Source organism: Astyanax mexicanus, chromosome 15, assembly GCF_023375975.1.
Source record: "Astyanax mexicanus isolate ESR-SI-001 chromosome 15, AstMex3_surface, whole genome shotgun sequence".
In the NCBI taxonomy this organism is placed as follows: Eukaryota; Metazoa; Chordata; class Actinopteri; order Characiformes; family Acestrorhamphidae; genus Astyanax; species Astyanax mexicanus.
The window spans coordinates 41,691,368-41,716,141 of record NC_064422.1 but is presented as its reverse complement, the minus strand read 5'-3'; the positions used below and the strand labels follow the sequence as shown (position 1 = coordinate 41,716,141).

General features: G+C 36.9%; 1 protein-coding gene across 2 annotated transcripts in view; it reads left to right on the top strand.

The window, feature by feature from the left end:
- Positions 1–24,774, top strand: part of chrm3b (cholinergic receptor, muscarinic 3b) — a 135,336-nt gene that overhangs the window by 36,713 nt on the left and 73,849 nt on the right. For both annotated transcript variants that reach the window (XM_049464558.1, XM_049464560.1), the window contains exon 2: positions 7,095–7,201. The gene's annotated coding sequence lies outside the window, so the exon portion shown is untranslated. The remainder of the gene's footprint in view (positions 1–7,094; positions 7,202–24,774) is intronic.

The window sequence follows — 24,774 nt, the reverse complement described above, 5'->3', positions numbered from 1 at the left end:
TATTATATCATGCAAGTTGTATCCCTCTGTGTTTGATTTTATTTATCGTTTGATATTGCACAACATGTGATGTGACTATTGCATATGTGCACATTGCGATGATGATGTTAAAGCAATATATTGTGCAGCCTTAAGATCTAAGATAGCAGATTAGCAGAAAACTAAAAAATAAAATAATTTACTAGTGCGTCTTAAAAGAATAAGAATATCATTGAAACTAGGGGTGGGAATCGTTTACTATCTCACGATTCGATTCGATTCCGATTTTGGGGGCCACGATTCGATTCAAAATCGATTTTTGATTCAAAACGATTTGAATTATAAAAATTTCTGCTTCTGGCTTATGAATCTTATTGAAAAAAAACCCTCCATAATATACACTGGTCCTGGAGCAGGTAATGTGTTACAAAAACAATAAAATGTGCAGGAATGTGGGTCCTCAGTGACAGAGGAATCACTGGGATATCACAATGACGTTAATGAACAATAAATAAATAATAAATAACACTGCTTTATTACCAGGCTACTAGCGGTGGTGTGTAGGTGACGCTGCTGGGCTGATGTGATGATAGCAGTGGAGCGCTAAAGTTCAGGAGCAGCTGCTGATTAACTAGTTAATTTAAGGTCGTTGTATTTCTTCAGAAAGGGGGCAGGAGGTGGAGAAATTAATTCATATGGTCCATTCCTTAATTCCTCTGTGATGAGGAGCTGAAATTAGCTCTGATTAGCTTATTGTATTTTTCCGTTCCGCCTTAAATGCTGCAGCCCGCTGCCACCTGTAGCGTTATTTAAGGTGGAACTGGAAAGTTAGCTAGTTAGCTAGCTAACAGTTACTGAAACTAACTACTAGCGATCTTTTTTATGCTTGTTATGAAGCATTCTGCCATAAAACATTGAAACTACACGTTAATCTAATGTAATATAGTGCTTGTTCTGCCATCTTACCGGTGATTCTCAAACACCTACGCTCTGTGTGTGTCTGGAAGATCTCCGTTTGAAAGGACAAGCGCTATCCCCAGGGTTGCCAGGTCCAACAAAAATACCCAGCCCAAAATCAGTCTAAAACCCGCCCCTCAGAATCGATTTTGGGACATTTTAAATCGATTCTGAATCGTAGTAAATGAGAATCAAGATTCTTATGTGAATCGATTTTTTGGCACACCTCTAATTGAAACGTTTACTTTATTTCAGTAATTCAGTTCAAAATGTGAAACTCATATATTATATAGATGTATTACACACAGAGTGATCTATTTTAAGTGTTTATTTATTTTATTGTTGGTGATTATGGCTTACAGCCAATGAAAACCCCGCAAAAATCAGTCTCAGAAAATTAGAATATTATGTAAGACCAATTGGTACTTTTGGCAGTACTGTGGGCAGTGTGCCAAGTCCTGCTGGAAAATAAAATACAGCATCTTCATAAAAGTTGTCAGTAGCAGAGGGAAGCATGAAGTGCTGTAAGATTTTGTGGGAAAACAAAACTGCACTGACTTTAGACTTGATAATAAAACACAGTGGATCAACACCAGCAGATGACAGACATGACTCTCCAAACCATCACTGATCATCAGTACATTTTACATTTCATTTAAAGTAAATCAAGGGAGCAGAGTCTGGAGGAAGAGTGGAGAGACACACAGTCCGAACTGCTCGAGGTCTAGTGTGAAGTTTCCACCAATCAGTGATGGTTTGGAGAGACATGTCATCTGCTGGTGTTGATCCACTGTGTTTTATTATCAAGTCTAAAGTCAGTGCAGTTTTGTTTTCCCACAAAATCTTACAGCACTTCGTGCTTCCCTCTGCTGCTGACAACTTTTATAGAGATGCGGATTTCATTTTCCAGCAGGACTTGGCACACTGAGATACTGATTTTTGGGTTTTCTCTATATAATACATGAGTTTCACATTTTTACCTGAATTACTGAAATAAAGTAACTTTTCAATTATATAAAAAATTTTTTAGATGCTCTAGTATATTAAACCTTAAGCTTAAAACAAAGTGTGTGGTTTGAAACGGACTCGGTTCTGAGTTGTGATGGAGACGATCTCAGTAGGGGTGTGATATGTGATGATCACGTCCCGTACTGCATGATGGGAAGTTTGATTTTCGGTGTGATTCGGTGGTCACATGCAGAGCAGAGGTCTCTGAGTAAACTAATGGAGTAAACCTCTGTGCGCTCTGTCCCAAATCACACAAACCAAACACATACTGCTGTCGCATGGGAAAAAAACTCATAACTCCGCTGCTGATAGACTCTGTTTATGTATTTATTTATTTATTTGTTTGTGCGCAGACGGTAAACTGAAAGCTTGCTGAAAGAAACGTCACTTTTAAATAAAATTCTGTGATGAATGGAGAGAATCTGAGATACACAGAATCATTTCTCCTGCTGAAACTACGTTTGTATTGATCGCGTGAGTGATTATTGTTACTCATTTTTAGAGCTATGAACGCTTTCTCAATGAGAACAATGGATTTCCATTTTTTAAAGAAGACAGTGCCCAATATAAGAATAAAAAAGCATCAGTGAGAATGATCAGTCTGGGTATAAAGTCAATAATTCTGATTTAACACTGAAAATGCTGGTTTAACTGAGGGTTTTCTCCATTGATGATGATTATGATAATTCTCAGTGCAGTAACTCCTTTTCATATGTGTGTGTGTTTTTTTTTGTTTTTTTATAAATGTGTTGTATATCCCTCTATCACAAGTGATGCCATAACACAAATAGGCTGAAGACTGGCACATGCCTCCTCCGACACATGTGGAGTCAGACTGATGCAGCATTGCAGAGTAGCATCACAGCGACTTGGTTCTGATACATCAGCTCACAGATGCAACCTTGTTCTGATCCACATCACCCTAGGAGTGATGAGGGGAAAAAGCGCCATCTACTCTACCCACTCAGAGCGAGCCAAGAGAAGGCCAATTGTGCTCTCACAGGGTTTTGGCACTAATGGCAAGCTGCATGACCGGGATTCGAACCAGCAATCTCCCAATCATAGTGGCAGCGCTTTAAACTGCTGGAGCACTCGGCACCCAAAATTATTTTTTTTAGTTTAAGTTTAAGTATTGTTAATTAATGCAAAAGTCATCCAAACTATTTTACACTATTTTATTTTACACCCACAAATCTTTTCTTTTAGGAGCTAGTATGAATAAGCAATTATGAAATGATGAAATTAAGGAATGATAAGTCGACTGACTAGTACAAACGAGTAGATAGGAACTAAAAGTAATGTGAATATTCACATGACTTAAAGGTACATCTTAAAAAAACAGAGTAGCATTGAAAAGTTACTTTATTTCTGTTTAGTTTATTCATGCTTCCCTCTGTTTTCAGCTTTTATGGAGATGAGGATTTCATTTTCCAGCAGGATTTGGCACACTGCCCACAGTACTGCCAAAAGTACCAATTGGTCTTATGTAATATTCTATGTAATATTCTGTCTGTAAGCCATAATCTTCAACACCTTCAAAATAGATCACTCTGTGTGTAATACATCTAATATAATAAATGAGTTTCACATTTTGAACTGAGTCACTGAAATAAAGTAACTTTTCAATTATATCAATAAAATATATATTTTTTAAAAGCACCTGTAACAGTGTTTGCAAAAAACTACTTGCGCACTTTTAAAGTTCTCAGTGCCTCGTTTTTTTATTGTCAGGACCCTCAGAATTATACAAACCAAGTGTGGAGCTACTTTGAGCTTGTTGTTAATGGTGTAAAAATAGTGATTTTTTTGCATGAGCAACTCTATGCCCCTATCACTAGCATTGTAAACCTGCTGGGAGCATTGTATTTTGGAATTTAGAATTTAGGATTTAGAGGATTCTTCAAATCCTCGATTCGGTTTTATTTTATTTCCGATTTTAGGGTCACGATTCGATTCGATTCTCGATTTTCTTTTTTCTTTTTTCTACAGCAGAGAGGCCTATGCCAGTTTTAGATTAGTCTATGGTCAGTCATTGCTTTGATTCATCAAATTTACAATATCTTATTTCAAAAGGTGGGCTTGATATAAGTGATGCAAAGTGATACAAGTGATCTGTAATACACCACATTAGGCACTAATGGTCAAATTTAAATAATTTAATTAAGATATATATGTAATGCCATCTAGTGGCTTTTTTTATTAGCAGCAGTGTGCACTATTAAAACAGCAATGTGCAACATAACAAAATAAATAATAAAAAAAATACAGGAACAGTCATGTACAAAATAATAGAACAATTAGAGCCTTAACGAACTGAACTCTATCCTACTATAACAGTTAAACATGAAAAATAAGACTTTAAGACTTTTTCAGTCCCTGAGAATGACAAGTTTTTTTCTTTAATAAAGATATATTATTAACTTTATCTGAGAGAAAGATGCTCCTTAAGAGGTACCAAAACTATTAACATATTTGAGGCTAGACAAAACAACTGTTATTTTTATATTTTCTTTAAGTTTTTCTTTAAGAAGATGAGAATGTTCACATTCTCTGGAGGAAGGGCTGCTCTTTCAGCAGTCACAGTGTCCGCGGCGTTGGCTACTGTGTGCTGCTCCATTTGCGTAGCTTAGCGGGAGGAATCGTCGATCCCCTTTTTGACTTCGAGGCTCGAGACCATGACATAATTTCGATCGATTTCGATGAAATATATAAAATATATATATAAATATTAAATATTACGCTATTTCCCTACTGTACTTTAATAATGATACAGTCCTCACAAAATCAATTTGTCTAGATTTGGTATGATGAAAGTGTGGTATGATTTATTTGTTAGAATAATAATATAAAGCAGGGTAAATCTGTATCTGCTGTGAAGCTGGTACTTATCTCAGGTTATGTGTTTGAGTGCTGCGTTTGGGTCTGAGGAACATTCTGTCTGTTTGGTGAAATGATATGTTATATTAATGTGAAAGCCCAGGCGCTGTGTTATTGTGTGCGAGCGGCTCAGGCTGATGTAGGCGTTTATTTTTCAGGCTTCTGGTTGCGGAGCTGAGCTGGAGGTAGAGACGTTATTATCGCGTTTGGTTTTCTCATTTTAATCTGATGTTTTTATGTAAGAATTGTGGCTGTGCTGAACCTGTGAATAAATGCTGTTATTTAGTCAGAAGCTCATCAGAATTTGTTCAGAATGATTGAGTACAGCTTGGTTTCTCTGGAAAAGTGAATTTCTAGATGTTATTTGTATGAATTATATAAGAAAACCTGTTCCTAATGTTTTGGAAAAGGTTACACAGTCTAATATTTGGTTGGATAGTCTATTTTTATCTTTGATTGCAGCAAACATTCACTGTGGCATTGTTTCAATAAGCTTCTGCAGTGTTACAAGATTTATTTAAATTCAGTGCACAAAGTCTTCTCCAGAACATCCCAAAGATTCTCAATGAGGTTAAGATCTGGACTCAGGAGAGTTGAGGTTGAGCCGTGGTTTTATATGAGTTGTTTTAGTACAATCCAGGTTAGCACCCGAACATCCCTTTCAGACAGCTTCCTCTTACAGTGTCCACAGTTAATCCTGTTGGATGTGGTTGGTCCTTCTTGGTGGTATGCTGACATTACCCTGGATACCGTGGCTCTTGATGCATCACAAAGACTTGCTGTCTTGGTCACAGATGCTCCAGCAAGACGTGCACCAACATTTTGTCCTCTTTTGAACTCTGGTATGTCACCCATAATGTTGTGTGCATTGCAATATTTTGAGAATAACTGTGCTCTTACCCTGCTAATTGAACCTTCACACTCCTAGTGCTCTTACTGGTGCAATAATGTGCAATTAATGAAGATTGGGCACCAGGCTGCTCCAATTTAGCCATGAAACCTCCCACACTAAAATGACAGGTGTTTCAGTGTCATTGTCCAACCCCTGTATGTTTGCATTCTGCTAAATAAACCAACAGTGCTTGAGCTTTTGAGCATTTTTCAACATGAGAAAAGTTCAGACCAGAGTTTGAACCAAACCTCATGTGTGTTACATTGTTTTCTGTACATTTAGTTTTAGTTTCACAGTTGCTATTGTAACAACAGAAAAAAAGTACACCTCTCTAAATGCACAATAGGCATGTAATATTTCTTAATTTATCATGGGTGTGTTTTAGGTGTAACGTGCTATCAACCAATTAGCATGTCAGTTTCCATTCCCATTAAGGGCCAGGTGCACTCTGGCTTTGGCAGATTGCTATTTTAATGGTGCAGCTACCTGAACGTGTCCAATGCTTCTCAGCAGAGGAACTACAGAGTTGCTTTTTCACGCTGGTTTATTGTTGATGTAAAAGTTGGGTTTGTGCATTTCTGCATGTGCAATGAACGTCTGACTGTTGACGTCTGTCTGGGTTGCATTCAGTCAGTGGAGCACCTGTGTTTTTTATTGCCAAGATATATAAAGCAATACTCCAGAAATTTACCTGAACACACCTCATTTCCAAACCACCACACCCATCAGTGTAGATTTATTCAGAATCACTGTTACTATTTTAAACAATGCAAGCAAAAGGTGTAAAAATAGACTGTTGGCAGGATGTAAGATAGCAATTAGCATTGTGACACACCTTACTCAGGGGATAGAATAGGGCCCTTTATGTCCCTATTGATCATCAGTGTTTTACGTCTTGCAGCTCTACTATGAATGCCATTTTTATCCAGTGTCTTTCTTACTATCTGATTGGGTGCATTGACCTTAGCATGTTTTTTTTTCTTAGTTTTCTTTTCTAATCTATTGTTTAAAGCATATATTAAAGCTTTTTGGCCCAAAAGTTGTTAAAAATCTCTGAAAGAACTGAGTGCAGATCGGTGCAAATGTCTCAACAAATAGATAAAATATGTCAGCTTTGGCTTTTATTGCCAAGCTATTTCAATCAATAATGCTTACAAAATGTTTACATTTTGCTTGACTTACAATAAAGCTGCTTATTTTATATCTAAAACTGACAATGCAAACAATTTCAATAGGCTAGCTGTTCCCATACCATTGACTGAACAGTGCATGCTGTTTTCTGTATGGAGCAATAGAACGGCATTATATTTAATGGACAATAGAACAATAGATTTTTTCTGTATTGTATTCAGTCTATTCTCTTTTCTGTTGGTTTGTTCAGGTCCAGTCTATGATGAGGGTTGGTGAGGACGGTGTGTGGGGGGGTTGTGTGGACTCTCGGGGATTCTCAGAGATGTGATCACAGCAGTGTTATCCTCTAAACTCTGGGTAAGTTCTAATTCATTTTCTACTCTCCCTCTCTCTCTCTCTCTCTCTCTCTCTCTCTGCCTGTGGAAGTGGATTTAATTTGTCCATAAAAATATATGTTACCTTATTGTGAAAACTGATATAACCTTATGACGGCAATGGTCTTAGTTTTACTACTACAACAAGTCTATTGAGTGGAAAATGGGTGTAGTTTTACAATGGAAATGGGTATATTTTTACAATGTTTATTGGATATAGTTTTAGCATGAAAATTGGATGTAGTTATACCATGGACATGGGTGTAGTTTTACCATGGAAATTGGATTTAGTTTTAGTATACAGATGGGTATACTTGTACCATGGAGAGGGGTATAGTTTTACAATGGTAATTGGTGTAGTTGTAGAATGGAAATTGGATGTAGTTTTAGCATGGAAATGCTTGTAGTTTTAGCATGGCAATAGTTGTAGATTTAGCATGGAAATTGGATGAAGTTGTACTATGGATATGGGATGTAGGTTTACCATGGAGATGGGTGTAGTTTTACCATGAAAATTGGATGTAGTTTGATGTAGTTCTTTTATCAGAAATGGGTGTAGTTTTACCATGGAACTTGGAAGTAGTTTTACCATGGAACTGGGTGTAGTTTTAGCATGGAAATCTGATGTAGTTTTAATGTGGAAATGGATTTAGTTTTAACATGAGAATAGGTGTAGCTTTACCATGGCAATAGTTGTAGATTTAGCATGGAAATTGGATGAAGTTGTACTATGGATATGGGATTTAGTTTTAACATGGAAATTGGAAGTAGTTTTACAATGGAGATGGGTGTAGTTTTAGCATGAGTGTTTGTGTAGTTTACTATGGAGATAGGTGTAGTTTTAGCATGGAAATGGGTTAAATTTTACCATCCAAATGGGTTTAGTTTTACAATAGAGATGAGTGCAGGTTTAGCATAAAAATTTGATGTAGTTTTATTATGGAAATTGAATGTAGTTTTACCATGAAAATGGTTGTCGTTTTACCATGAAAATGGTTGTAGTTTTAGCATGGAAATTAGTGTAGTTTTAAGATAAGTGTTTAATTTAGTACAGCAGTCTGTTTTAATTTCACAGTTCAAAATGTCCATTATTGTATGTTTTCTTTTTGGATTCTAAAAGGGTTTTCTATCTACTATCTACACGTGGACAATAAATCTGTGGCCGACTATGTATCATATACAGCAGCAGCCAGAAACTTTTATTTAATGTGAGAAAATATATGCCTGGAGAACCGCAGAGCAGTGGGACAGCCGTGGCTAGAAAAGTAGAGGAGTTCTGGCTCGGGATCAGTAGGTCAGTGGTTCAGAGCCCTGGACTGGAACAGCTGAGGTGTCCTTGAACAGGGCAGCTAAATCCCAACTGCTCCCCAGGTACTGAGGTTCCTCACAGTGCTAAGTGAATAGCAAAGGCTAAAATTACAGGAAAGCCTTAAATTAAAAATACATTTTACATACACATAAAACACATGAATGGATACTTGTACTAAAACTGATGTATCGAAATACAGCTCTGGAAAAAAATAAGAGACCACTTCAGTTTCTAAATCAGTTTCTCTGATTTTGCTATTCATAGGTTTATGTTTGAGTAAAATGAACATTGTTGTTTTATTCTATAAACTACAGACAACATTTCTCCCAAATTACAAATAAAATATTGTCATTTAGAGCATTTATTTACAGAAAGTGAGAAATGGCTGAAATAACAAAAAAGATGTAGAGCTTTGCAAAAAAATCAAGCTCATATTCATACAATTTTAAGAGTTCAGAAATTTAATCACAGTTTTCATGCATCTTGGCATCATGTTCTCCTCCACCAGTCTTACACACTGCTTTTGGATAACTTTATGCTGCTTTACTCCTGGTGCAAAAAAATCAAGCAGTTCAGTTTGGTGGTTTGATGGTTTGTGATCATCCATCTTCCTCTTGATTATATTCCAGAGGTTTTTAATTTGGTGAAAATCAAAGAAACTGATCATTTTTAAATGCTCTCTGAGCATGTGTGTGTATGTGAGCATCTTTTTTTGAAGGATTACTTATATTGGGATCCACCAACTATTTTGCAAAAAAATATGCATTCAGTTTTTATTGAAAATAATGACTTTTAATGATTTATTTTAAGTCATCAAGCTTTGAGCTATACAGGAATGGAGAAGCAGATTGACACACTGTACTCTCTCTAATTTCTATCTTTTACCACTTTACTGTTCAAAATAACAAAAAATACATAACCAAGCAATATGTGGGAACTTCACATCGTCAGGCATTAGCAACACAACCGGTAAATCACAAGGATCACAATCACAAATACAAATTTATAAATATATAATCGCAAATCTTCAATGTAGCTTTTTAATTTAATATATTTGCACAATATCTTTGTATATACATGCTATATGCTTTAAAATTATAAGTTCACTTTTATGATTTAAAAATTTTCAACACACACAACCAGATGATTAATGAAACCCCTGTGTTTTTCTTTTTATTTATTCACATATTATTTCTTCACATGTCAAACTATTTTCTATTTTCTATTATTTAACTCGTTTATTAAGTCCTGCGTATCACAGACATATACTGTAACTACAGAGCAACATCACAGGCCTTGTGTGTCAGCAGTGCTATTCTAATCCTACATTTACCTCAGCAGTGCTATTCTAATTATACATTTACCTCAGTAGTGCTATTCTAATTATACATTTACCTCAGCAGTGCTATTCTAATCCTACATTTACCTCAGTAGTGCTATTCTAATTATACATTTACCTCAGCAGTGCTATTCTAATTATATATTTACCTCAGTAGTGCTATTCTTATTATACATTAGCCTCAGCTGTGCTTTTCTAATCCTATATTTACCTCAGTAGTGCTATTCTAATCATACTTTTACCTTAGCAGTGTTATTCTAATCCTACATTTACCTTAGCAGTGCTATTCTAATCCTACATTTACCTCAGCAGTGCTATTCTAATCCTACATTTACCTCAGCAGTGCTATTCTAATCCTACATTTACCTCAGCAGTGCTATTGTAATGATTAATTATACGATTACCTTACCTGTGTTATTCTAATCATACACTTACCTTAGCAGTGCTATTCTAGTTATACATTTACCTCAGCCATGTTATTCTAATCATTAATTTACTTTATATATAAATATATAATAAATATATAATATTCTATATTTACCTTAGCAGTGCTATTCTAATTAAACATGTACCTCAGCAGTGCTATTCTTATCATACATTTGCCTCAGCAGTGCTATTTCAATCATACATTATCCTTTGCAGTGCTATTCTAATCATATATTTAACTCAGCAGTCCTACTCTACTCATACATTTACCTCAGCAGTGCTATTCTAATCATATATTTAATTTAGTAGTGATATTACAATCATGCATTTACCTCAGCAGTGCTATTCTAATCATACATTTACCTTAGCAGTGCTATTCTAATCATAGATTTACCTCAGGCATTTACCCAGGCTTATGTTTTCTGTAGTAACTTATAACATCAGCTCTGAACAGCAGAGCTTCAGCCAGAGCTCAATAACACCTTCCCCTCTCCTCCGTTCCCTCTCTCTTACCTTCTGTCCGTCCAGTAAAGGCAGAAGTGATGGTGGGTGATTAATAATGGAGCGAGTTTGGGTCAGAACTGCAGCAGAACTGAATAAAGGAGAGAAAGAGAGGAAATGCTTTTAATGCTTTTAACACTCCAGCAGCTTTATCACTATTTAACACAGAGCTGTTCGTCCTGCTTCCACACTGGATCTGCTCAGGACAGCGCTCTGAAACTAATAACGCACCAATATCAACATTTTTGGCTAAATGCTTAATACCAGTCACAGTTTTTGGCAATTTATAAATTTAATTTTATCTATTCTAATCTACTTTCCTTAGCAGTGCTATTCTAATAATACATTTACCTCAGAAGTCCTGTTATAATTATATATTTAGCTCAGCTGTGCTATTCCATTCATACATCTACCTCAGTAGTGCTATTATAATCATATATTTGTCTCAGCTGTGCTATTCTAATCATACATCTACCTCAGTAGTGCTGTTATACTTATATATTTACCTCAGCAGTGCTATTCCAAACATACATTTACCTAAGCAGTTCTGTTTTAACCATACATTTACCTCAGCAGTTCTATTCCAATCATACATTTACCTCAGAAGTTTTGTTTTAACCATACATTTACCTCAGCAGTGTTATAAATAATTTATAACAAGCAATGTCATATTGCAGTATTTATAAGGACATTAAGACAGTTGTTAAGCAGCAGTGGCAGCCTCTGCCTAAAGTGGTGTGTGGGATTAGAATAATATTACTGAGGTGAATTTATGATTATAATAGCACTTACCAGCATTTACCTCAACAGTGCTATTCCAATTATACATTTACTTCAGCAGTGCTATTCTGATTATACATTCACCTCAACAGTGTTATTCTAATCATACATTTACCTCAGCAGTGCTATTCTAATAATACATCTACCTCAGTAGTGCTATTATACTTATGTATTTATCTCAGCAATGCTATTCTAATCATATATATATCACAGCATTGCTATTCCAATCATACATTTACTTCAGCAGTGCTATTCCAATCATACATTTACTTCAGCAGTGCTATTCCAATCATACATTTACTTCAGCAGTGCTATTCCAATCATACATTTACCTCAGCAGCAGTGCTATTCCAATTATACATTTACCTCAGCAGTCCTGTTTTAATAATGCATTTGGCTCAGCTGTGATAGTCCACTCATACACTTACCTCAGTAGTGTTATGAATCATTTATAACGAGCAATGTCAGATTGCAGTATTTAAAAAGACATTAAGACAGTTGTTAAGCAGCAGTGGCAGCCTCTACCCAAAATGGTGTGTAGGATTAGAATAACATTGCTGAGGTAAATGTATGATTATAATAGCACTTACGAGCATTTACCTCAGCAGTGCTATTCTAATAATACATTTACTTCAGTAATTTTATTACTGAGGCTGCCACTGCTTCTTAAGGTCTTTGGAAATATTGCAATATGACATTGTTCGTTATAAATGATTTTGTCCAATCGCTAATTCGGCCAAACACTGAACATACTCTTTTTCTAAAACAAACCTCAGAGAGAGAGTACAGTAGGTCATGCTGCTTCTCCATCAGCAGCCGGAGTCTGAGAGAGAGAGTACAGTAGGTCATGCTGCTTCTCTTTCCATCAGCAGCCAGAATCAGAGAGAGAGAGAGAGAGAGTACAGTAGGTCGAAGCTGCTTCTACATCAGCAGCTGGAGTCTGAGAGAGAGAGAGAGTACAGTAGGTCATGCTGCTTCTCTTTCCATCAGCAGCCAGAGTCAGAGAGAGAGAGAGAGAGTACAGTAGGTCATGCAGCTTCTCCATCAGCAGCCGGAGTCTGAGAGAGAGAGAGAGTACAGTAGGTCATGCTGCTTCTCTTTCCATCAGCAGCCAGAGTCAGAGAGAGAGAGAGAGAGTACAGTAGGTCATGCAGCTTCTCCATCAGCAGCCGGAGTCTGAGAGAGAGAGAGAGAGAGAGAGAGAGAGAGAGAGTACAGTAGGTCGAAGCTGCTTCTACATCAGCAGCTGGAGTCTGAGAGAGAGAGAGAGTACAGTAGGTCATGCTGCTTCTCCATCAGCAGCCAGAGTCTGAGAGAGAGAGTACAGTAGATCATGCTGCTTCTCCATCAGCACCTGGAGTCCGAGAGAAAGAATACAGTAAGTACAGTTGGAATAATGGTTAATTCGGGCTTCAAATTTATCAGAGGAGTGCTGGGACATTACTTATGATGGGGGAGTGTAAATGTATAGAGGTTGGGTAATTTGCCCTTCAAATTGGTGAGAAAAATGGACTAAGAACAGTACTTTAACATACTTTTTTTCTAAAAACATGTTTATTTCTCTGCATGACATGTAACTTAGCACTCATTAATATAGTTAATGTTTTTTTTTATTCTGGTAATGGACACTAATAGCCTCTGAGAGGTGTGTGTTGGCGTGTGTTGGGATTTAACAAAAAAGCGTGGCCTTTCCATCAAAAACACGCTTCATTAATTAGTCTCTGTGTGTTTAATGCAGGACTGTGGTGAGTGGTAGTGTATGGTGAGCCCCTGCTATACACTGAAAAAAAATGATAAGTAAAATTTACTTTAAAAAAGTTTCGCAACTTTCTGCATTTGCTTTTTTTTAATTACATTTAATTTCAGAAAAATTTAAGTAACTTCAACTCAGTTTCAAGGCTTAAATAGAGTTACATAGAGTAAATAAGTGAACTGAACTTCAGTCAATCCTTTCTTTTAGTAAACTTTACTTCATTTATTTTTACTGAATCAATCCTTTCTTTTAGTAAACTTTATTTAATTTATTTTTACTGAATCAATCCTTTCTTTTAGTAAACTTTACTTAATTTCTGCATACAATATTACCTAATTACACTTCCTTAATTTATACAATATTACTCAAATAATGTATGATACATAATATATTATAATTCCTGAAATGTAAATATTTTTAGTTCAAACACACATATTACACTGTCTCAACACATGGATGCCATGTAATACCTTCTTTATACTAGTAAACTAAAAATAATGTATTACATGTCATCCATGTGTTTAAACAGTGAGACTTGGTCTATTTACAAGATAAATGTTTGAGATTATGTAAATATTTGAATGTGTGTTTTAACTAAAAATATTTAAATTTCAGTAATTATAATACATTATGATTTGAGTAATACTGTATAAATTAAGTAATTGTAATTAGGTAATATTGTATGCAGAATTTAAGTAAAGTTTAATAAAAGAAAGGATTGACTGAAGTTCAGTTCATTTACAGGGGTTGGACAATGAAACTGAAACACCTGTCATCATTTTAGTTTGGGATTTTAGGTTTCATGGCTAAATTGGAGCAGCCTGGTGGCCAATCTTCATTAATTGCACATTATTGCACCAGTAAGAGCAGAGTGTGAAGGTTCAATTAGCAGGGTAAGAGCACAGTTCTGCTCTAAATACTGCAATGCACACAACATTATGTGTGACAAACCCGAGTTCAAAAGAGGACAAATTGTTGGTGCACGTCTTGCTGGAGCATCTGTGACCAAGACAGCAAGTCTTTGTGATGCATCGAGAGCCACGGTATCCAGGGTAATATCAGCATACCACCAAGAAGGACCAACCACATCCAACAGGATTAACTGTGGACGCTGTAAGAGGAAGCTGTCTGAAAGGGATGTTCGGGTGCTAACCCGGATTGTATCCAAAAAACATAAAACCACGGCTGATCAAATCACGCAGAATTCAATGTGCACCAGAACTCTCCTGTTTCCACCAGAACTGTCCGTCACCACAATCAATTATTGTGCTCTAAAACCAGGTGTTTCAGTTTCATTGTCCAACCCCTGTATTTACTCTATGTAACATTTAAGGCTTGAAACCGAGTTGAAGTTACTTAAATTTATCTGAAATTAAATTTACTTTTAAAAAAGCAACTGCAGAAAGTTGCGAAACTTTTTTTAAAGTCAATTTTACGCATCATTTTTTTCAGTGTAGCACACCAGCTTTCTTGTTAAACCACCTGAGCTCTTGAACAGATTTCACCAGCTCATATTCGTAGACCCCCAGTCTGCCACGAGGACAATCTCCACAGTGAAAGATTTCTCACTTCCGTTACAAAACAGACAACCATGCTTCACTTCCAATCCATCCTCACAATACCCTCAGTGTTCAGCAGCCAGCGGCCGTGAAATAGCGCAAACGCCCTAGACCCCCCGGCCCCCGATTCCATCCCCACTCCCCTCAATACATCTGCTCCTCCCGCCTTTGTCCTGATATAACCCTCAATCCCCCCTCAGTGATTCTGCTGCTCTGAGAGGGAGAAAGGCTGGAGTCGTGACCTTCCAATGCCGAACCCACCGATCAATAACCGCTCATACACCGCCTGGAACTGGTGTGGTCTAATGCCCTCACAGCTCTTATTATGCTGGATTTGTAGCTCTTTGCCTCATTGATCTAAATTATAATTTGTTCTAGTAAAACATTTAATCTGCACACGGCCCTGTTAGAACAGATCGGCCTGGATGTGGGTTCGACATCCGTTAAAGCCCCATTAAAGCATCCAATTAATTAATGACGAGGTTGCGGTTTCTATACCTGAGCTTGTCAAGCTGCATGGTTTGATCACCAGATTATTAATAAAATGGTTGTGGGTTTGCTACCCATGCTTGTCAATCAGTACAGTAGGTCATGCTGCATCTCCATCAGCAGCCAGAGTCCGAGAGAGAGAGTACAGTAGGTCATGCTGCTTCTCCATCAGCAGCCAGAGTCTGAGAGAGAGAGAGAGAGAGAGTACAGTAGATCATGCTGCTTCTCTATTAGCAAACAGAGTCTGAGAGAGAGAGAGTACAGTAGGTCATGCTTCTTCTCCATCAGCAGCCGGAGTCTGAGAGAGAGAGTACAGTAGGTCATACTGCTTCTCTTTCCATCAGCAGCCGGAGTCTGAGAGAGAGAGTACAGTAGGTCATGCTGCTTCTCCATCAGCAGCCGGAGTCTGAGAGAGAGAGTACAGTAGGTCATGCTGCTTCTCCATCAGCAGCCGGAGTCTGAGAGAGAGAGTACAGTAGGTCATACTGCTTCTCTTTCCATCAGCAGCCGGAGTCTGAGAGAGAGAGTACAGTAGGTCATGCTGCTTCTCCATCAGCAGCCGGAGTCCGAGAGAGAGTACAGGTAATTGACCTTCCAAATTGGGGAGAAAAATGGACAAAATTAGAGAAGAAAATTACATTTTAATGGTTAAAGGCTGTTTTAAACTTTGAATTTTATTTTTAACTGACGTTAATTAATACATCAACGTATGAGGGAGAGTAATGCATTTTTATATGACATTTTTATTTACATTTTAGGGCAATAAGGCTTAAAGGTTTACAACAAAAAGCTTCTGGAACATGCTGTATCTCTCACTGAGCACCAGGCCCAGTAGACCCTGACTCTGTGCACGGTGTAAAACAATGTGTATTTGTCAAGGTTCAGAGATCCTCAGAGCATATCCTCTATCTACTGCAGTTACACACACACACACACACACACACACACAATAAGCATTGTTACGAGTGCTGGTTGGACGCCAGACTCTTGATGGAATAGCTGGATATCCGTATAGTGCAAGATTAGAGACACAAACACACTCCCATCTCCACCAAACTCTTACTACTGACCTTGAAACTGCTGGATGTGAGTGGAAAGAAGTAAATAAGATCCTGGAGCTATAAACTATAAAACATATAGCATGTTACAGTATTACGATACATTACCACGATATTCAATAAATCACACAACAATTCTCTACGATACTCTCAGAGAAATTAACAACCAATATTCTTCACCACAGGTTTACCCTATTCATTTCATTATAGTTTTGCCACATAGAGTAATAAAGCAGTAATTTTAGTAAGTCACATTGAGGGAGGGGCTTAGGGAGTTTAAAGTGCCTATGTTTCAATAACAACATATATTTGACGCTACATATCGAAAATGTATCGCAAATGCAAACAAAACAATATATCGCTATATCGATTTTTTTCTTACATCTAGTACTAGTACAACTGTACATACTATGTTGGATATTCTGATAACAGTATGTTTCTAAACTAGTTTTATCTTGAAGGTTTTTCATGTTTTGGTTTGGCTGCTCTCATTTACCCCAGGATAAGAAGTAGTTTGATGTAAGCATTTACTGTGGACCTCTACCTTAATTTCTACCTCACTCTACCCACACTCTACCTCACTCCACACACTGTACCCTCACTCTACGTCATTATACCCTCACTTTACCTCACTCTACTTCTCTCTGCCCACACTCTACTCTCACTCTACCTCACTATACCCTCACTGTACCTTGGTCTACCTTACTCTGCCCACACTATTCCTCTCTCCCCACACTCTACCCTCACTGTACCTTGGTGTACCTAACTCTACCTTACTCTGTCCAACCTCTACCTCTCTCCCCACACTCTACCCTTACTATACCCTCACTGTACCTTGGTTTACCTTACTCTATTCCTCACTCTACCTCACTATACTCTCACTATACCCTGACTATACCATCACTCTACCTCTCTACACCTCACTATACCCTTACTATACCCTCACTGTACCATCACTTTACCGTACTGTACCCTGACTATACCCTCACTCTAAGTCACTATGCCTCACTATATCCTCACTGTACCTCGGTCTACCTCACTTGACCCTTACTCTGTCACACCCTACTCTAGCTCAATCTACCCTCAGTTTACCTCACTCTATCCTCACTCTACCTCACTCTACCTCACTCTGATTGTACCATTACTCTACCTCTCTCCACTTTACTATACCTCACTTCACCTCTCTCTTCCTCGCTCTACATCACTCTACTTCAGCTCTATCTTGTCTCCTCTCTTTTCCTTTCACCACTTATCTCATTTTGTCTTGTCGTCTGTCCTTTCCTCTCTTTGTCTCGACTAATTGTCTTGTCTTGTCTCTTCTCATCTCTACCTTAGTCTTTTCACTCTTTTCCCTTCTCTTTCCTGTTCTCTTAATTTCTTTGCTCATTAGTTTTTTTATTGTATTATTTTATTTTTTATTCTGTTGTCCTATTTTTATCTTCTCGTATCTACTTACTTTTTCTTTATTTTTCCTTCTATCTTTTCTTCTCTTGTTAGTGGTTCTTTTCTTTTTCCCTTCTCTTTGTGTTTTTACTTTTCTACTTTTCAGTTTCTTTTCTCTTATTACTTTTCTTCTTTTTTACTCTATTTCTTATCTTTTTCTTCAATTCCTCTGTTTATTTTATGTCTGTGTTTGTACCTGCAGTGATGCTGATGTGATGTGAGTTCCGACAGGTGAAATAAACAGGTTTCTAAATTTAAACTCTAAATAATAATCTCAGTTCTGAGTCACAGTATAAGTTTAAGCCTGGAGCGATTCCTGTTCCTGGAGTTGGGGAGGTATGAGGGGTTTTACTGGTCCGTTCCTGGTTCATATGCGTGGCAGGCCGGCTGGTTTAGCTGCTCCTGGGGAAAAGATCCGCACCGCCACACATTAAACCACGGCACAGGATTACAAATGAGTGTGTGATCAAATATTTATAGCACATCTTGTCCCTCAGTGTTACAGGAGCAATGTGTAACACTAGAGTGTGAGTAAATGGTCTTCAGAAGAGGGGGGGGGGGGGGGGGGGTGGTTGTTGGTGCATTAGGAATACAGGATTTGCCTGGTCTTGATAACATTTTGTTTAAAATGCACTATATTTATGATATGAAGGATATAATATAAAGGCATGTGTCATATACCTGCAATGGATGTAGTTCAGTCCGATAGAATCAGGGACCAGGTAAAGGACAATGAAACTGAAGCACCTTGTTTTAGAGCACAATAATTTATTGTGGTGACGGACAGTTCTGGTGGAAACAGGAGAGTTGAGGTGCACATTGAATTCTGCGTGATTTGATCAGCCGTGGTTTTATGTTTTTTGGATACAATCCAGGTTAGCACCCGAACATCCCTTTCAGACAGCTTCCTCTTACAGCGTCCACAGTTAATCCTGTTGGATGTGGTTGGTGCTTCTTGGTGGTTTGCTGACATTACCCTGGATACCGTGGCTCTTGATGCATCACAAAGACTTGCTGTCTTGGTCACAGATGCTCCAGCAAGACGTGCACCAACAATTTGTCCTCTTTTGAACTCTGGTATGTCACCCATAATGTTGTGTGCATTGCAATATTTAGAGCAGAACTGTGCTCTTACCCTGCTAATTGAACCTTCACACTCTGCTCTTACTGGTGTAATAATGTGCAATTAATGAAGATTGAACACCAGGCTGCTCCAATTTAGCCATGAAACCTAAAATCCCACACTAAAATGACAGGTGTTTCAGTTTCAATGCCCAACCGCTGTATTTTATTCATTTTATTTGATCGAATCTGTTGACTTTTAACTCTATATAAAGATGATTTTCATTAAGAAGCAGATCTGTGTCATCGCTACACACACAGCTCTATCAGAATGTGTTTATTGATTTCAGTAACATAATTTTATGGTGTGAATGCAGAACATGAATCAATCTACACATGAAACATGAACATGCATGTTCCAGCCAATCACTGAAGTTTGTAGATTCGTATTACAGTCCAGACTGTTAAAAGGAATTTCTGTGATGGGTTGGAGCGGAATAAAAGTGGAGGACACATTCATTCTGGAATATTTGTGTGAAATTCTCAGCATTGTGATCTAAGTCTAAGGTCAGGACAGTAGAGACATTAATGAGATTCAGTTGGAACTTCTGATTGTTTATTCTGAAGGTTCGGAACCCCATTAAATGTGTTGAAGGACAGAAAAAAATAATTCACACAATAGCAACATCTAAAAACCTTTTGGGTAACTACTGTAGCAAGTTAGCCTATGCCTGATTCTTGCTGTACTTGGTAGATTTAACATTTTAAAGGGGACATTGTATACCTCTTTTTACACATTAGTATAATTTTATGGGCTATAAAAAACAATTTCTTTCCACAAAATCACTCTCACATAAAAATAAAGATCTTAACAGATCTATTATTACCAGTTTCAGAATGAGCCGTTTAAAGGCTTTGCCACTTTCATCAGAATCAGAAACATTTTTTTTTTTTCGCCAAGTTTTTTACACATACAAGGAATTTGGCTTGGTGAGAGCAACACATGTATGACATGTAACAGTAACACAGACTATTGACAAACTATTGACACACTACGAAAAAGGTACTATAAACAACACATAATGTCACGTCCTGGTCTTGTCTCATGTCTCTGTGTGTTATTCCCACGTGACCTGTGCTCCTCTGTGTCTCTTTTCTGTAGTTTTCCACCATGCGTCTCATTTGTAGCTCCGCCCCTTCCCCAGGTGGCTCCTATTCTAGTGTGTTTCCTGTTTCTTTAAATAGATCCCCTGTGCCACTTGTCCCTCGTCGGTCTTTGCACCTTCCCTTGTTGTTTCGTCTCTCTCTGTGCTTCGTAGTTTATCCGTGTTTCATAGCCTCTGTTTTTCGCGCCTTAGTTTCTGTGTTTCTCCCTTGTATATATTTCCCTAGCCCTGTTAGTTTATTTCAAGTATCTCTTGTTTGTTTAGGTTTATGTTATTTTGTTTCATTGTTTATTTTGGTTATTGGTTTCTGGTTTATCTTTGTTACTCGTTCCTTGTTTCTTTTGTTTACCTTTGTTATTTATTTAATAAATGATTTATTTCGCCCTTACTTGCACTTGCGTCCCTCTTCTCGTCTCCCTGCCTGGGTCACCCCTCCGTGACATATAAAAAGAATATAGTTAAAAGTACTAAAGAAATGAAGAGCACTGAAGAGCAATAGAAGCTAAGAGATAAATGAAATAAAAAAAAATAAAATAAATTGAAAATCAGTACTGTACACATATGAATAGTATTGTATCCAAAGATTTTTGAGGTTTATGTTAAATGTTGTTTAAAGAAAGTTGCAGATGATGTTTACATTACAGAAAAACTGTATCTGTACAGCTGTGCAAATAAGCAAGGCGCAAGTGAGCGAATTGTAAATCCAGTCAGTGCAGTTCAGTGAGTGAAGTTGGAGACTCTGGTGTAAAATGGATTTTGTTGTAGTAAAACATGATAAAAAATACTTACCTTTGATGAATAGCACACCTCCGTTCTCCCACAGCGTTCTGAGATCCAGAAATTGATCCTATAAATCGTTTTTTCCACCGTTATCCAGCTCAAAGTTGCTCCATACCTCCTTGCTAGAATCTGGAGAGCCCTGACATTTAAAACGAGGCATTAATAACTTAAAAAGTGCAAAAAAGCTTATTAAAAACCACTGTTTACATCCTATACCACTAGCTTCAGCTCCGAGCACCGCCATCACTGTACTGATAATTATAGACGTATATATACATAGACTCCTCATAGCCTGCCTCCTGGTGTAGCAGACGAAAATGAAATGTCAGCGCTTTCCGGATTTTTGCAAGGAGTTGTGGAGCTACTTTGAGCTGGATAACGGTAGAAAAAGTGATTTATCGGGGCAAATTACACCCCGTGTCACCCAGTCTTAAGGGTGTTTGGACAAACTGTTAATATTTCTGGATCTCAGAACGCTGTGGGAGAGCTGAGGTGTGTTATTCATCAAAGGTAAATACTTTTTTATCATGTTTTACTACACTAAAAGTCCATTTTACACTGAGTTCTCTTTTAAGGAGTGCTACAGCTCTGGGGAAGAAGCTGTTAGTGTGTCTGGTTGTGTTGGTTTTGATGGTCTGAAGCCTTACAGCAGAGCTGAGAGTCTGGAATAGGTGATCTCCAGGATGTGAGGGGTCAGTTGTGATTTTGCCAGCGCACTTCCTCAACCTGCTGGTGTAGCTCTCCTGAAGCGTGGGCTTTGGAGATTCGTGATTCATGCAAATGAGCTGTTGTTGGCCACGCCCCATGTTTACACTAAGCGTTTACCACACGTTAGGGTTAGCTCGTGCTAAACGGCAAAAATGACATGATACGATATGTTTTGTTCTCTCAAAACCTTGTTTAGGATGTTATCAGCTGTTTGTACAGTACAGAACTGAACATCAGCTTCAGTGTAACAGTTTGGAACAGTCCGTGTGTAGAAGTGTGTGTGAGAGAGGCAGTGTGTGAGGGTGTCAGTTCGTACAGTACTGAGACAGGCAGATAATGCTAATGTTAGCATGCTAACAGAACAGAACATACTGATCTCTGCCCTGCAGAAGGACAGACCGGCCAGAACTCTGTACAGAACTCAGAAGTTCCAGCCTGGTCTTTCTATTCATCTTGTTAATAGTAGTTTTCATCTTCTGTTTTATACTCTGTACTTTTGTTCATGAAGTCTTTTTTCTGTGAACAGTTGATTGTGAAACCTTCACTCCTGCCCTCTATAGGTTGTTGCTAATGTTACTTACAGTAGTTTTCTGGCCTTTTTTATGCAGCAAACACAATGTTTCTGTTTTATCAACTGCTGTGCTTTTAGTTGATCTACCTAATCGACATCTGTTACTTAGTACACCAGTGATGACTTTCTTCTTTAGGACATCCCTAACAGTTGTACTGGCTGTAATGGCCAATATTTGTGCTCGATTAGCTTTAATTGATTTTTTTATCTTCTCTCAGCTTCACAGTTGCTTGTTTTTTATTCGTAAACAGCTCTCTTTTCGTGTTGGTTACTTTTTATATAATTTTGTTTATTGTTTTATTTTATTTATTGTTTAAATAATCAATGTGTCAGGACTAGGGCTGCAACTAATGATTATTTTGGTAGTCGACTAATCTGATTATAATTTTTTGGATTAGTCGATGTTCTCCAACTTTAAAAACAACAGAAAAACAGCTGAACATGAGATTTAAAAGCCCTTTAAATGTCCAGATGTTGTTTAAATTTGGAGAGTAATGATATTTAGTGAGTAATTGTGTAATCTTTTCTGTTTGGGCACTTTTGGAGACAGCCCAAGTTTAGAGTAACTTTCTGTAATGCGGTACTGTTACAAATTAACGATTAGTCGACAAATTTGAATAATCGATATTGTCGATTATATAAATTATATAAAAACACGACTGTATCAATCATAACTATTTAAAATAAGGTATGCTTTTTATGTCATTCACTGTACAGAAATGTTTGGTCTTGTTTTGGTCTTGTTTTGGAACAAACTCCAGGAGGTACAGCCTGAAGACTGAATTGATGACTCTGGCTTTAATTAGTATAGCCTGTATTAGTGATGTGATCAGTTCTTTACAGGCTATGCTAATCTATGCCAGAATCAGCAATGCAATGGATATGGATTTCTCCAAACCCGCCATCCTGAAGGAGCTGCAATCAAGTGCTTATGGATTTTCACCATCATTACCACTGGCCTCATTCCAACTCTGATCATTTTTAACCTCCTAAGACCTGAACTCTTGCATGGCATGCATTTTTTATTTCTCTTTGCTATGTGGGCTAATTGGCACCTGATTAGTGTAAAAACAAAGAATTATCTTTTTACATGATGTAGTTTCTTAGAAAAATGATGTCCACATATGAGGACTTTAGTTTTATATTTCGATAAAACACAATGAAATCACAATTAGTAATGATGTGCAAAACATTTATTTTATGCCTGAACACAGCAGCATTTTTTGCCTGAGTGCAAAACAAAAGTAGAAACAACAATTGTGCCCACAAGATCGTCGATGTCTGACAAATCTTCCACCTCTGAGTTGTCATCACCCATTAACTCCAGTAACTCCAGTGCTTGTGACAGAGAATACCGCTCTGGAAAATAAAATCATGAGAAAAATTTAAAAATGTAAAAAAAAAAATTAGATTTATTTATAAAACATGCTAGATCTGCTTGTACTGAAGTAAAAAATGTTCTACCTAAAACATTACAAAATACAATTTAATTCTCACGTTATGTTGTTAGCATATATGACGCCCTTTCAACTAAACTAACAAAACTAAGGGATGTAGATTTATTTATAAAACATGCTAGATCTGCTTGTAAAAAACTAACAAAACTAAGGGATGTACATTTATTTATAAAACATGCTAGATCTGCTTGTAAAAAACTAACAAAACTAAGGGATGTACATTTATTTATAAAACATGCTAGATCTGCTTGTAAAAAACTAACAAAACTAAGGGATGTACATTTATTTATAAAACATGCTAGATCTGCTTGTAAAAAACTAACAAAACTAAGAGAGATGTAGATTTATTTATAAAACATGCTAGATCTGCTTGTAAAAAACTAACAAAACTAAGAGAGATGTAGATTTATTTATAAAACATGCTAGATCTGCTTGTAAAAAACTAACAAAACTAAGAGAGATGTAGATTTACTTATAAAACATGCTAGATCTGCTTGTAAAAAACTAACAAAACTAAGAGAGATGTAGATTTATTTATAAAACATGCTAGATCTGCTTGTAAAAAACTAACAAAACTAAGAGAGATGTAGATTTATTTATAAAACATGCTAGATCTGCTTGTAAAAAACTAACAAAACTAAGAGAGATGTAGATTTATTTATAAAACATGCTAGATCTGCTTGTAAAAAACTAACAAAACTAAGAGAGATGTAGATTTACTTATAAAACATGCTAGATCTGCTTGTAAAAAACTAACAAAACTAAGGGATGTACATTTATTTATAAAACATGCTAGATCTGCTTGTTAAAAAGTAACAAAACTAAGAGAGATGTAGATTTATTTATAAAACATGCTAGATCTGCTTGTAAAAAACTAACAAAACTAAGAGAGATGTAGATTTACTTATAAAACATGCTAGATCTGCTTGTAAAAAACTAACAAAACTAAGAGAGATGTAGATTTATTTATAAAACATGCTAGATCTGCTTGTAAAAAACTAACAAAACTAAGAGAGATGTAGATTTATTTATAAAACATGCTAGATCTGCTTGTAAAAAACTAACAAAACTAAGAGAGATGTAGATTTACTTATAAAACATGCTAGATCTGCTTGTAAAAAACTAACAAAACTAAGGGATGTACATTTATTTATA